The sequence below is a fragment of the Dendrobium catenatum genome, unplaced genomic scaffold (genome assembly GCF_001605985.2).
Source record: "Dendrobium catenatum unplaced genomic scaffold, ASM160598v2 fragScaff_scaffold_384, whole genome shotgun sequence".
Lineage (NCBI taxonomy): Eukaryota > Viridiplantae > Streptophyta > Magnoliopsida > Asparagales > Orchidaceae > Dendrobium > Dendrobium catenatum.
Genome location: NW_021318846.1, coordinates 497,402 through 509,814, shown reverse-complemented (window position 1 = coordinate 509,814; position 12,413 = coordinate 497,402). Strand labels below are relative to the sequence as shown.

Here is a 12,413-nt window from a genome sequence, read left to right as displayed (position 1 = left end):
TGACACCATATATTTTTCGACCACCAACATCCAAGGCCCATCTTCTTGATTGTTTGACTTTCTCTCTAAGTTAAGAATGATTGAGATAACCACACACCATCACTTGATAATAAATTAAGCATCTCAAGATTTTTTATTTTCATCATGAAAGATATCTTTATTATTTATATTTACTATGTTACATTAATATCCTTGTAATATTTTACTCATATTAGTATTCACAATTTTTCTTTTTTTTTTTCACATAATTTTTTTTTAAATTTTTTACATGATGCACTTAATTTATTTGTGTTTGTATGAGATTCAAATATTTGGACCAGCAATAATAATTAATTTAAATTTAATTATTCTCAAGTAGGGCTGTAAATGAACCAAGCCGAGTCGAGTATGTGAGTGCTCATGTTTGAGTTCATTTATCATCAGCTTGTTCAAGTTTGGTTCGTGTTCGATTCGAGCTTTATTGTTTGTGTTCATATTTGGTTCATTTAAATTAATGAGTGTTCATGTTCGATTCGTTTAGTGCTTATCGAGCTTTAAACAAACAAGCCTTAATGAGCTATATCACTTATATATATCATTCATATCACTCATACCACCCTATAAACTTTAATATTTTATTTCATGCACCCATATTTGTTCTATGAGTGGTAAGCATGTAATATTAATATTTTAGGTGTTAGATATGTAAATAGCATGAAATAAAATGATATGTATGTAAATTCTCCTATATTTATTCATGAACATTTTAAACAAATATAGACAAATTTGAAATGTCTCTTTTTTATGAACAAATTCATTCTTATGAAGGTATAAAATAAAATGAAACTAAATTTATAATAAAAGCAATTGTTTATGTAAAATGAAAATAAGAGTAATCTATATGAACATATTTTTAAATAAAGCTTACCTGCTACATTTCTCTCCATTTGGTACAACAATTGAAATAATATCTTCTGCGTTCATATAAAGACTTCAATGGTTATGTTAGCATATATTATAATATTTAATTACTTTAAATTTTATCATTTAATAATAATTATATAGTTATAATAAATATAAAATATTTATATTATGTATATTTATCAGTTTTATAATCAAATATTAATTAAGTTTTTATCAAGCTTATTTACTAGTTCTTAATCAAACTTTTATTGAGCTTCTTATCAAGCTTAATGTCGAGCTTGTTCACGAGCTTCAAATGATGTTCTTCATGAACATAAATGAGTCGAAAATATTAATGTTCAAACTTATTTATTTAAGGATCAAGCATTTAAAATATTATTTAGATTTGTATATTTAATTAATTAAACGATCACAAATAAATTTCAATCGAACTGAACAAAGAGTAGTACATTGTGGAGCGTTTGGTTCGTTTGTAGCCCTATTCTCAAGGAAAAATGCACATCTCTTGAAAATAAGAGTTTTTCTTAACAATTTCTGGCCCAGATCCATCACCGGAGCTTCTCCATTTCCCTCTACTAGACCGACCCTTATCGTTCTCTCCTCCGTCATTCAGTAGTCACCAAGCACCGCCTCCGCCACCACACGCTATCTCCACCGCTTCCGCTGCCGCCGGGTCAGTTTTCTGTCTTTCTTATCTTCGTATCTTTCCAAAATATTATTTCATGCATTCTTGCAGGTTGACGATGAATATAGAATTTGTATCTATTGAATTTTTGATAACAATCTCCGCGCTTTGTGCTCTGTGTTTTCTCCTTTTCGAGTTTTACGTTTGGGGGATTTCGGTGTTTTTTTTTTTTCATTTCGGTTATGCGATCGGTAGTTAGAAAGCGATGTTTCGAGGGTTTTCGGTATTTCACCATTACAACAAACTAGGAGGGGAAAATCTTTGCCTTATATCTGGAATTTGATTGCAACTTAAGTTCGCCTTTAGGATGAGGTCTTTTGTTTGCTGATTTTCTGATTCCGTCGCCGGATTGCTAAACTATGGGGCTTTTTGGCTACGAATAGGATTTAGTGAATCCTTTAAGTCCAAACTTTGTAGACCTTGAGAGCATTAAACCTGAAAACTGTTTGTTATGACAACCGTTAAATCTTGTTAAATCCTGCTAAAATGTTTGCTTATTTGTTCCAGATTTAATATTTTGGTGTGGCGATTTAACTAGCTTGATTAATTTTTTTTAATTACTTTCTTATGATATTTTTTAGTAGTCATTCATATTACCTAATTGTCATGAAAGGGTTGTCAAGAATTTATAATTCTTGTTAATATTTTTGGTTTTTCATCACTCTCATTTCTTAATTTTCTCGAAGTTTCACCAATGTATAAATTTTAATCATCATTTTACTGCTTTCTTTTCACTTGAAGGTAGTGAATTATCCAAATTGTTTAGATTAGGGTTCTATGATCACTTGAATGAGGCAACTTGATCATTTGTTTATTTTTGGAACTGGTATGAACCCTAGTCAATCGCTTGTAATGTGTTATAAACTTTCTTATATTAATGATTCACATACATCATAATACCGTTCATAAATGATTACTGATACTTCCCTCAACTAATTTTCTAGTGTTGTAGGGATTTGCTTTGTTCTTGTTTTAAGTGGGTAATTGTTTCCTTTCAGCTATTGGCACACTTTCTATAAGCAATGATTAATGGGATTGTTGATCAGCTAATTTTATTGTTTCTTAAGTTGATGATTTGATAGTTTAAATTTCGACTTGATGGTCTTTTCAAAATGCTGACTAGGAGCTTAAGATGGCTATATTGAGATATTTGGGATCTTCACATGTGAATAGGTTGATATATACTCTTATGTTTAGAGGTTAATTTTAGCTGTAATCTAGTTTGAATCTCTAAAATGATCATGACAAGATTATCAGTTATTCGATAGTTAAAATTAAACTATCTTTTAATTAAGTTGGTATTGGCTCTCATAAAAATAGTTTAATCATATAAGAACAAATCGTAGATCCTCATTTAAGGAAATGGATACCTATTCTTTAATTTGATTTAGTTTTAGTTTTCACTGCTTTTGTTATCTTTATTAACCCTGACATAACAATCTTTTTACTAAAAAATCTCTCTTACTTGGGAAATTTTATTCATTAATATGTATGAGATACTCCCACAATATTTAATAAGAGCGTAGTAATTTCGCAATCTATGCTAGGTTTAGTTATGTACTATGTTATCCATTTTCAGCTTTAATATTGGGTCTAGTAAAAGATCTATCTTTTTAGGTGGAAGCACCTACTAGGAGTTGGTACAATAAACATATATAAAGTAATATCAAATAGACCAAACACCACAAGAAGACACCAAATTTTCATGGTTCAGCCCACATAAGTCTACGCTCGTGGGAGAGGAGGAGAGGTTATAATCAACCATAGAGATGAGCGCAAGAAAATACTCTTCTCGAAATCTAAGTACACCTAATCTCACCACAAAAGAGAAATCTCAAATTTCTCGTACCAAATAAAAGAGAGATTCACAGGAGGGATAATGAATAAAAAAAAATTACTAGTTTCATAAATTCTCCACTTGAATGCTCTTTAGAAGGGTACCTTCTTGCATTTCTAGGGAATCATCATAATATTGTTGCTGTTATCATGCCTGCACTACATCAAGATAGTAGTTTATAATCATAAATTTTTTCTTCATCTCGTTTTCTTTTTTATCTCTCCTATTTGTTTCTTCTTCAATTCTCCTTCTAATCCTTACAGGTAATCCTTTTTTTTTTCATCCCAGCCATTGACCTTAATACAATAGCTTAATGCATGCAGATCCGTGATTCATATTATTTATGCACCTATAGGAGTCTATTCGAAATAATGAATTTTGTAACATACTTCTAAACTTAATTTTATCTAAAATACTAAAGGAAGGGTGGTTGTTTGCGTAGGAGGGTTGTTATTGTCTGGTTTAGTACTGAGTTTCAGACTCTAAATGATATGTGTTTTTTTATTTGCAATATGACAGTCTATATCTCAATTTCTACAACCTTTATTTCTTCCTCATATTTAAATAGATTTCTGAACCAAGTTTGGTTTTAACATGGCTCCACTATACAATTCGGTCAAACACAAATCGGTTTTGGCTGAAAATGGGTCTAATAATCTGGCTTGCTGAGTACATTGATTACTCATGCGTTTTTATTTTATTTTTCAATTTTCAAATACTTGTTGTTTTGTGACAACCAACCCTGTTGTATTTGACGGAGAGAAGTTGATCTCCTTTTTCCTCTAGTATTCCTTCTCCATCAATTTCCCATGAGACGAAGGTTACTTTTCCCACCCTCATTAATTGTTGTCATCTAATCTCATGAGAAAAGATATAGAATTTGAGTCACACTAAAACCCATCATTCGAAGTAACTCCCATCACCATGTTCTTTACCTCAGGAGAGAAAGGGAGAGAAGTAGGGCATTGGTTGCTTAGTAACTGAACAGCACACGACAAATGCTAGTTGCCATTCCGTACTTTGTAACCTTCAATGCTTACTTCTAAAAAGTGGTGTGGTTCATTCCGTCATCTTCCACATTAAAAGAAGGGCTTTGATGTTGTTTTAAAAAACACCTTCATCCTACCTTAATTACTACCAGCATCCTCCATTCAGCTACCATCAATTGCTTGTGTTAACTAGGGCTTAAATGACCAAAATAGTAGATGATTGGGGTCTGATGCTATTACTTGGTAATTTATAATTGAGGGTACACATCAATGTGAGACCCTAGGTATAATTTAGAGGAACTGAAAGGTTGTATAAGCACTTTTAATTCTATATCAAGCAATTGACCTACACTTAATATTCACTCAGCGATCCCCAGGTAATTTTCTTAATGTGAGATGAACTTTAAGCTATTTGTAATATCGAGGAAAGTGTTTTTTTTTCTTGCTATGTTAACTTGTTCTGAATTCTTACAATTAGGAAATGTTGTCTTTGATATTAAGACTGTGTTTGGGACAACTTTTTTAACGCTTTACTATGTAAAACTCAACCAACATTATGTTTGGGGCACTACTTTATAAAGGAGGTTTACAAATCTTTTCATTCTTAGCCTGCTTTCCATGACTTACAAACATCGCTCGCAGTTTATTGCATTCCACGGTTCTTAAAAGATAAAATGATGCAACGACCTTTCTCATTTCAACGATATTCAAACGAAAAAATCTACATCCACCTTTCAAAGCAGTTTCAAATTTAATTTTCTTCTACAACTGAACCGGCAAGCTTATCGCACAAACTCTCAACAGTTCTTTCTACAAGTTATCTATTTCAAGACCTAAAGCTTCCAACACCCTGAAATTTCTCCTCGAAAAGGTATATTTTTGAAACAAACATTTTGATGGTTGCAGTCTTTTGTGACTGTAGCTTAAACTGTGTGTAGGTTTACGGGAATCTCCACATTCCTATTCAGTTGCGACAGATTTTTTTTGCCAATTCCAGCTAACTATTTCATCTTTTTTTTTTGCACATTCCAACCTCCTTCAACTTCTTATATCATCTTAATACATGTTTTTTTTTTTATTTACAAATTGCTCAAACCATATCATTTATGGCCATTACAACATGAAAGAAAATCTATTAAAATGAAATCCAAACATTCTGCAATTAATACATAATAATTATTTTTTTTCAAATAATTATATTTCTCATTTCCTCTCACAGAAATTCCGGTCATCCAAAATAGATTTAATTCTCTAAATGTCATGTTCATTTGGTAAGTTAGTCTTCTACTGAAATTTATTTATGAAACCTTTATTTAGTTTTTTTCTAACTCAGTGCATGCTTTCATTGATTAATTACACAAGTTGATTGTATTCAACATATTTATATACATATATTATTATAACAAATTGATAGTATCTCCATAAATACTTCCAAATTTATAAAATATTATTATTTGAAAATATATATCTTACATTCTATCAGGGGGTCCAAGGGGGCAACGCTCCCTTGCGGGGGTTGTGGGGTCAAGGGGCAGCGCTCCTGCGGGGGTTTCTGGGGGCAACACACTCGGAACAAATTTTGATTGTAAGGATATTTTTTTTATTTTCTTTATTATTTCTCTTTGTAAGGATATTTCTCTTTTGATTTTTGGTTGTAATGATATTTTTGGCCTTTTTTTTTACAAATTTTGGTTGTAAGGATAATTTTGGTTCCCTAACAATAACATCTCTACATAAAGCGTTTAATTGTGTTGGGGAAATTGCCTAAAGATCATAGCATTTTAAAACTTTTAGGAGAGACAATTGCCTAAAAACCCTTGTAATAAAGACTAAAAAATAAACGGAGGGGGACAAATTGCTTAAATAATCATATAATAATTTTTTTTTTGAATTTTTTTTGGGGGGGGGGGGCAATTGTCCCCCCTGGGCATATAACAGATCCGGCCCTGGTTGCTCGGACTATATTTTATTTACTATAATCAGTGATATTCTTCTCTGCATTTTTAAAGATTTAGAAAATACTAATTCATAATATAAGAACTAGGTTGTACAATGGGTAAACCCAAGGATGGGGGAGCGTCTGCAATATGGGAGCGCGATGTTAAAATAATTTTTTGTGATTTATGTTTGAGAGAAATTGAATTAGGAAATCGTCCAATCACACATTTTAATAAAGAGAGTTGACTGAATTTAATGAAGAACTTTCATGAGAAAATATAGATGAATATATTCAATGTATCCATTCAAGAGATCGACCATAAACATCACCTACAATTGGATGGAAGAAATGACATGGTGCTACATTCTTAAGAAATCAAATCACACAACTTGTTAGTACATGTGCAAATATCACATCAAGATCAAATACATCGCAATTAGTAAACCTACCACTATCTCTTATTGAAGCCAGACTATAGAAGTTTTTGAGGACATTCCCCTATACTTATACTCAACAAAGTTTACGAAAATCCTACGATACCGGGATACTGGAAGTTTTCGTGGCAATGGTTTCTGAATGAACCCTTGTTACCTTTTTGAAAATAGTGACACCTAGATATGCAAGCTCTTACGCCTTGGTATGTCATAGTTCTATCAAATTTTCTTAGGATTTTTATTAATTTGGTGTCAATTTGAAATTTCTATTATATGGACTTTGTCATTTGAAATAGTGACAGTACATGTGAAGTATGATAGTACATTGTTAATAAGAAAATATATTGCTCAGACATTTTTAAGTTATAAATTCTTTGCTAAATGTATTCAATTTTAATTTATGATTGGTATTGTATTACTGTATTCATTTTGAAAATTTTATTATATATTTAATATTCTTTGAGCTCAATATATAAGGGGGTATAATTCTAATTTAATTGCATGCAGCTGCAGTAGTTACACTTTCGAACAATGGCAATTAATATTTAACAAATGATTCTTGATTTCAAATAATTGTGTATTTCCTCGCTCTGAAACTCTAATGTAGAAACATATAAAAAATTTATTTTGTGATATCTAATTACATCCTTATTTTTTTTTTTAATTGTTGTGTGAACATTCTGCAGAGAAATATTTTTTCCTGTCATGCATCAGTAGTTATAATTCACATAATTTACGTTATTTTTTATAATAAAAAAATTATTAGAAAGTATACTTTAAATGATTATATAAAAGACTGCCTTTGAGATTGTTCATCTGTAAAACTGGAAGAAATCAAAATGAAATAAAACGAACCCAATTCATTTAGAGAAATGTGGGTAGGAAATTTTACTAGCTACCTGCGCAAGTAAACAAATCTCTAGCAAATCCATTTTAAATTTTCACATCAACGTTTTTAAAGAGTAATGCAGAGTTTGGGGGATGAGGAAGGGATATATGTGTGTGCCTGAAGCAACTCTTTCCCTTGCTAATAGCTGATTTGTTTTCTTGTAAATAGAAAACTTAATTTAAATAATGATGGTTTCGTTTTCATTTATTTTGAATGGGGAAATAAAATTATCATTTTTTATAGATTTTGAGAAGGATTGTGATAGTTTGAAATCGTTGGGTTTAATTTCATCATCTAATCAAATAATATATTTAACAAAAATAGTTCTAAATTTAATTAACCACAAGTCAGCCCAAATAAAAAAAATTCAGAAAAATAATAAATTAATCAATCATTTGATGTTTATGCTACTCATTTAGGTTGATATTGTTCGGGGCCACAAATTGGAGAAAGTAGATGTAGAAATACAACTAGAGGGGCTGATAGCGATGAATGACATTTTAGATGCCAGTAATGGCGGAACGTCATCATTTTTTTTTGAATTGGTAGTTCACATTTGATTTTAATATGCATTGTTTCTTGTCGTATTAAAAGATCATTAATCTGTAAATGAAGTTTGTTGTTTTTATTATTGTATGTTTGCTGTTTAATTGAAAGTTTATCAATTTATTGCTAAGAAATTCAGTAGGCAGGAATGTTATGTTTCCGATATATATATATTTTTATGTAGAACAAGGGTATCAATGTAAATAGAGCTTGTTTAGCTGTAACACAACAACTTGGAAACTTTATTTTTCAAACAAAATTTACTACTTCTTATACAACCATTTCAAAAAGCAGCTTTCTCAATAGAAACTTACTAACCTGTTTTACTGACAGCTACAGCCGTCTCAAACGAACCCTAAGATATGCTTCGGACAAAGCATTAAGAGATGAGGTTTTGTTTATTCTTCTGAAGGTTAGTTGTAATCTATAGTTTATATCTAGCTCAGCTTGATGAATAGTTTTATCATTTATATGTTCATTGTCATAGATAGTGTAGCATTGTGCATCCTTGTTGCAGTGCTCGTGAATGTTGTAAAAAGCATGTACATGATCATCAAAAGTGCTTTTTGGTTCACGATTTATTACTTATCCTGCTTTATGTCACCTTGCAACGCTTGAGAAAAATGTCTTCATCCTTTTCTCTTGGTTTGCATTGTGAAGTTAGACTCCATCTTGACAACTGAAGAGTGATTAATCCAAGAAAGTCCTTGAAGCCAGGTTGAAGAATCTCTATAGAAAGACAAATTGCAGTGATGTAATGAATTGTTCTTTGAATTTTGCCATCAATGTTTGTTGTTTCAAATTATGTGTATTGATTATGCTTGATGAAAATCTAAATTTTAATGTGGGCTCCAAAAATTCGGCCTCGGCCTCCCCCGCTGCTTTTTTCGAGGGAGTTTTAACGGATTAAGTTCCAGGGTAAATTTTGGGAAGGCATATGAGTTTGTAGATAAGACACTATCTAGAGATTTCGCCCTCATTTGGCAAGGACTTTATGATATGAGTTCTGGCTTCCTATAGGCACAAGCCCCTATAGTTAATTACCCCTCCCGATAAACGAGAGAGAACTTTTGATTAACGCTAGTCGTCAATCATATATATATATATGTGTGTGTGTGTGTGTGTATTATCTGACATATAGTAGCAGCATGAGCTTCATAATTTGAATATTTGGTATTTAAAATTGAAATTTCACCATCTTGCACTTAAAGCAGATGGTGGGGGAATTGATGATAGATCCGATCAAGATCTCATGGTTCTGTCGTCCCGGGCCATCGTGGACCCTGGTCTACTTAGTCAGAGGAGGTAGTCGACCCAACCTGATAGGAGGATCCTTGTCGGCAGCCATGAGTTGCTTCGTCCAAGGGTACCTTGTAGACCTGTGGAGAGTATTTATCTAATGAGACAAATTTGAGTCCATCTTAGCTAACATAGGGCTTTGTGCACTTTCAATTATACTCTATTGATTCATATCTCTAAGATTTGATGCCATTAAGAAACATATTAGCTCTGACCATAACCGTTATCCCGTGGTACCACTTGGCGGCAGAACCATTCGGTTCAGAGGGCCCCGAGTCATAACCGTTTATCCTGCAGTACCATTTAGCGGCAAAATCGTCGGTCATATGACATGTACCACGCTCTTACTAGTAAGAGATTATTTGAGAATGTATTCTAGTGATATTTTCGATTAGGCATTAGCCCTATGTGAGCTGAAGTACTTTTCAATTTGTCCATCTCGGCAAACTGTTGCGGAGGGTGGATAGATTTTTGCTTTAAGCGATTACATGGATTATTTCAATTTTAAATTTTATAGACTTTGGAATTTTCTGGAAGTTTGGGTGGCATTTGAAATATTTGAGGACCCCTCCGGCTGAGATCAACGTTCAACACGATCATCATCGGGGTGTTTGTGATCATTCCATTTGCGGATTGAAACTTGTCGACTATGTCGAGCTGTCGACAGAGGATCGGATTTCATATGATTTATGACTTTGTTGATGAATTTCTTTTGTCATGGACCTTGAAGGCCTTATATGAACGTATAAAATAAATATTCTGGTTGACACCTTGACCGTATATCTGTTTGATAGTTTGAGCCGTGTCTACTCCTATCCATCTATATAAAAGGATCGGGCTCGAACTACGTTCATTTATTGACCCACGCAGTATTCCTAGACATCACGTGCGTGCCGACAATATGCTCGTCAGGGCCCATGTGGTGTACGATTGCACTTGCTCCTTTTGTGTACCTATGTGTTTATATATTACAGTGCATGTACGGGGCATTTTGTAATGTTTGATGCTGATCAGTTGTGCAGGCAATTGCCATTTTAATGCAACATTCCATTTGGGAGCTCGTAGATGCCTTCTGTCTGATTGTAGGGATGTTGCAAATCAGTTGGCGTGGCGTTGTAGATTGTAGACGTCTTCTTCAATGTTTTAAATTGCATATTCGGGTATTGAACCGTTTTTCATTCGTGAGGCGGGGGTAAGCCTCAAGGCGTTTTGAGGCGTAAGCCTCAAAATCAAAAGATTGCGTAAACATAAAGTGATAAATTTTTTATATACTAATGAGTGGATAATATAAAACATAAAAAGCATAAGATATTAAGTGAAATCAAAATATCCCAATAATAAGACAACATGAAATATAGTTCAACTCAAAATTCTATCTTTCCCAAATCTTAGTATTCTTTTCATTAAAATATAATTTCAATTTCCAAAAATAAATAGTAATGACATATCACATAAGAACTCATAAGTCATCAACACTGTCATCACTAAGGGGTTCTTCATTTGAATCATCATTATGATGAACTGCTCTCTTCCCTTCCTCCTCTCCATAGAGTCCATATCGGGGCAATTTACTTCAAGATTTATGTAAGTTTTAATATATATAGCGTGAGGAGTAAGCCTCATGCCAGTGAGGCGAGGCGGGCCTCAAGCCGAGCCTCAACCAAGTTGAGGCGCAAGCCTCATAAAAGAAACTCAAGGCGTAAGCATCGAGGCGTTTTTTACTAGAATTGCGCAAAGGCGGGCCTCAAGACGAGCCTCATATTGCGCAATTTTAAACCATGGTCTTCTCTCTGCTTGTATAAGTGTTGCAAATCCGGTGGCATGTTGTAGCAACTTGTAGATTGAGTTATTTGCTGCTTTGTATAGATAGGCTGTCGTGCACTACTTGCTACTTTTTGCAGGTGGATTGTAGTGCACTAAAGAAACTCTTGCTTTTGCTTATAGCTAACTGCATTCTCCACAGGCTTGGTGCATCTCTTTTTATAAGTAGGTTGCTTTGTATGGAAATCTTCTAGCCTTGCTTGTATGCATTTGCATTTGCTATCATTCATCTATATTTTATGGTAGGTAGCATCTAATGTATATAATGGATCTTTTTATAGCAGTCTGTGGGTGTTTGTATGCACTACAGGTATATCTCATCTCTATTTGTGCATGATACATTGTGTATCTCTATGTTCAAAGAGGATTCGTCATCCTGTACGTTGATGTTGGAGATTTGGTGTCGTGGAATTTAACACTAGTCCCTCAAGTTCATTTGTAGTTTGGCGAGTATACTTCATTTGTTTGTATATATTTTATAGTGGTTCACAAACACCCATAAATCTCCTACAGTCACTTGCGGGTGGGTTGTTGTGTGTGTGTTTACAAGCCAATTGACATTGCTTTTGGGGAAGTTGTCACTTTATAAGTTCTTTACTCACACTATTCTTCTAAGGAGTCAGAACTTTCACCAGGCATTTTTTTAGTGAATTGATCCCTTTTATATCTCTGTAGTCACTTGCACATGACTCGTCATATTCTCTACATATTCCCTTGTATCATGAACGAGTCATCCCATTACAAATTCATTGATTTATGCTTGTAGAAGTTCTGGTGTATTCGCTTGTGGATTGGTGTTAACCATATGAAGATTGTTATAACCATTGCATATCTACCGTCACAACCTATGATGCACCGACACGGACACGGCGACACGGACACGCATAATAATTTTTTAATATAATATATAAAAATTAAGGTGACATTATAGTAAAAATGTCAAGCAATAATAAATCAATTCATGATAACTTGTTTAGCTTATAACATAAAGATGTTTAGTACAAATTGTCTAGTACAAACACAAAAATATAAGCAAAAAATCATTTAATACAACATGAAAGTCTAACTACT

At 33.0% G+C, this 12,413-nt stretch overlaps 1 protein-coding gene across 13 annotated transcripts in view; it reads left to right on the top strand.

The window, feature by feature from the left end:
• The first annotated feature begins 1,343 nt into the window (after nt 1-1,343).
• The window catches only part of LOC110093363 (protein FAR1-RELATED SEQUENCE 7), a 35,930-nt gene continuing 24,860 nt past the window's right edge, over nt 1,344-12,413 (top strand). For 10 of the 13 annotated variants that reach the window (XM_028693903.1, XM_028693901.1, XM_028693907.1 and 7 more), the window contains exons 1-2: nt 1,344-1,576; nt 8,556-8,634. The gene's annotated coding sequence lies outside the window, so the exon portion shown is untranslated. Of the gene's footprint in view, nt 1,577-2,329; nt 2,415-8,555; nt 8,635-12,413 lie in introns of all 13 variants that reach the window. The other 3 variants (XM_028693902.1, XM_028693899.1, XM_020818221.2) reach the window with 2 other exon arrangements.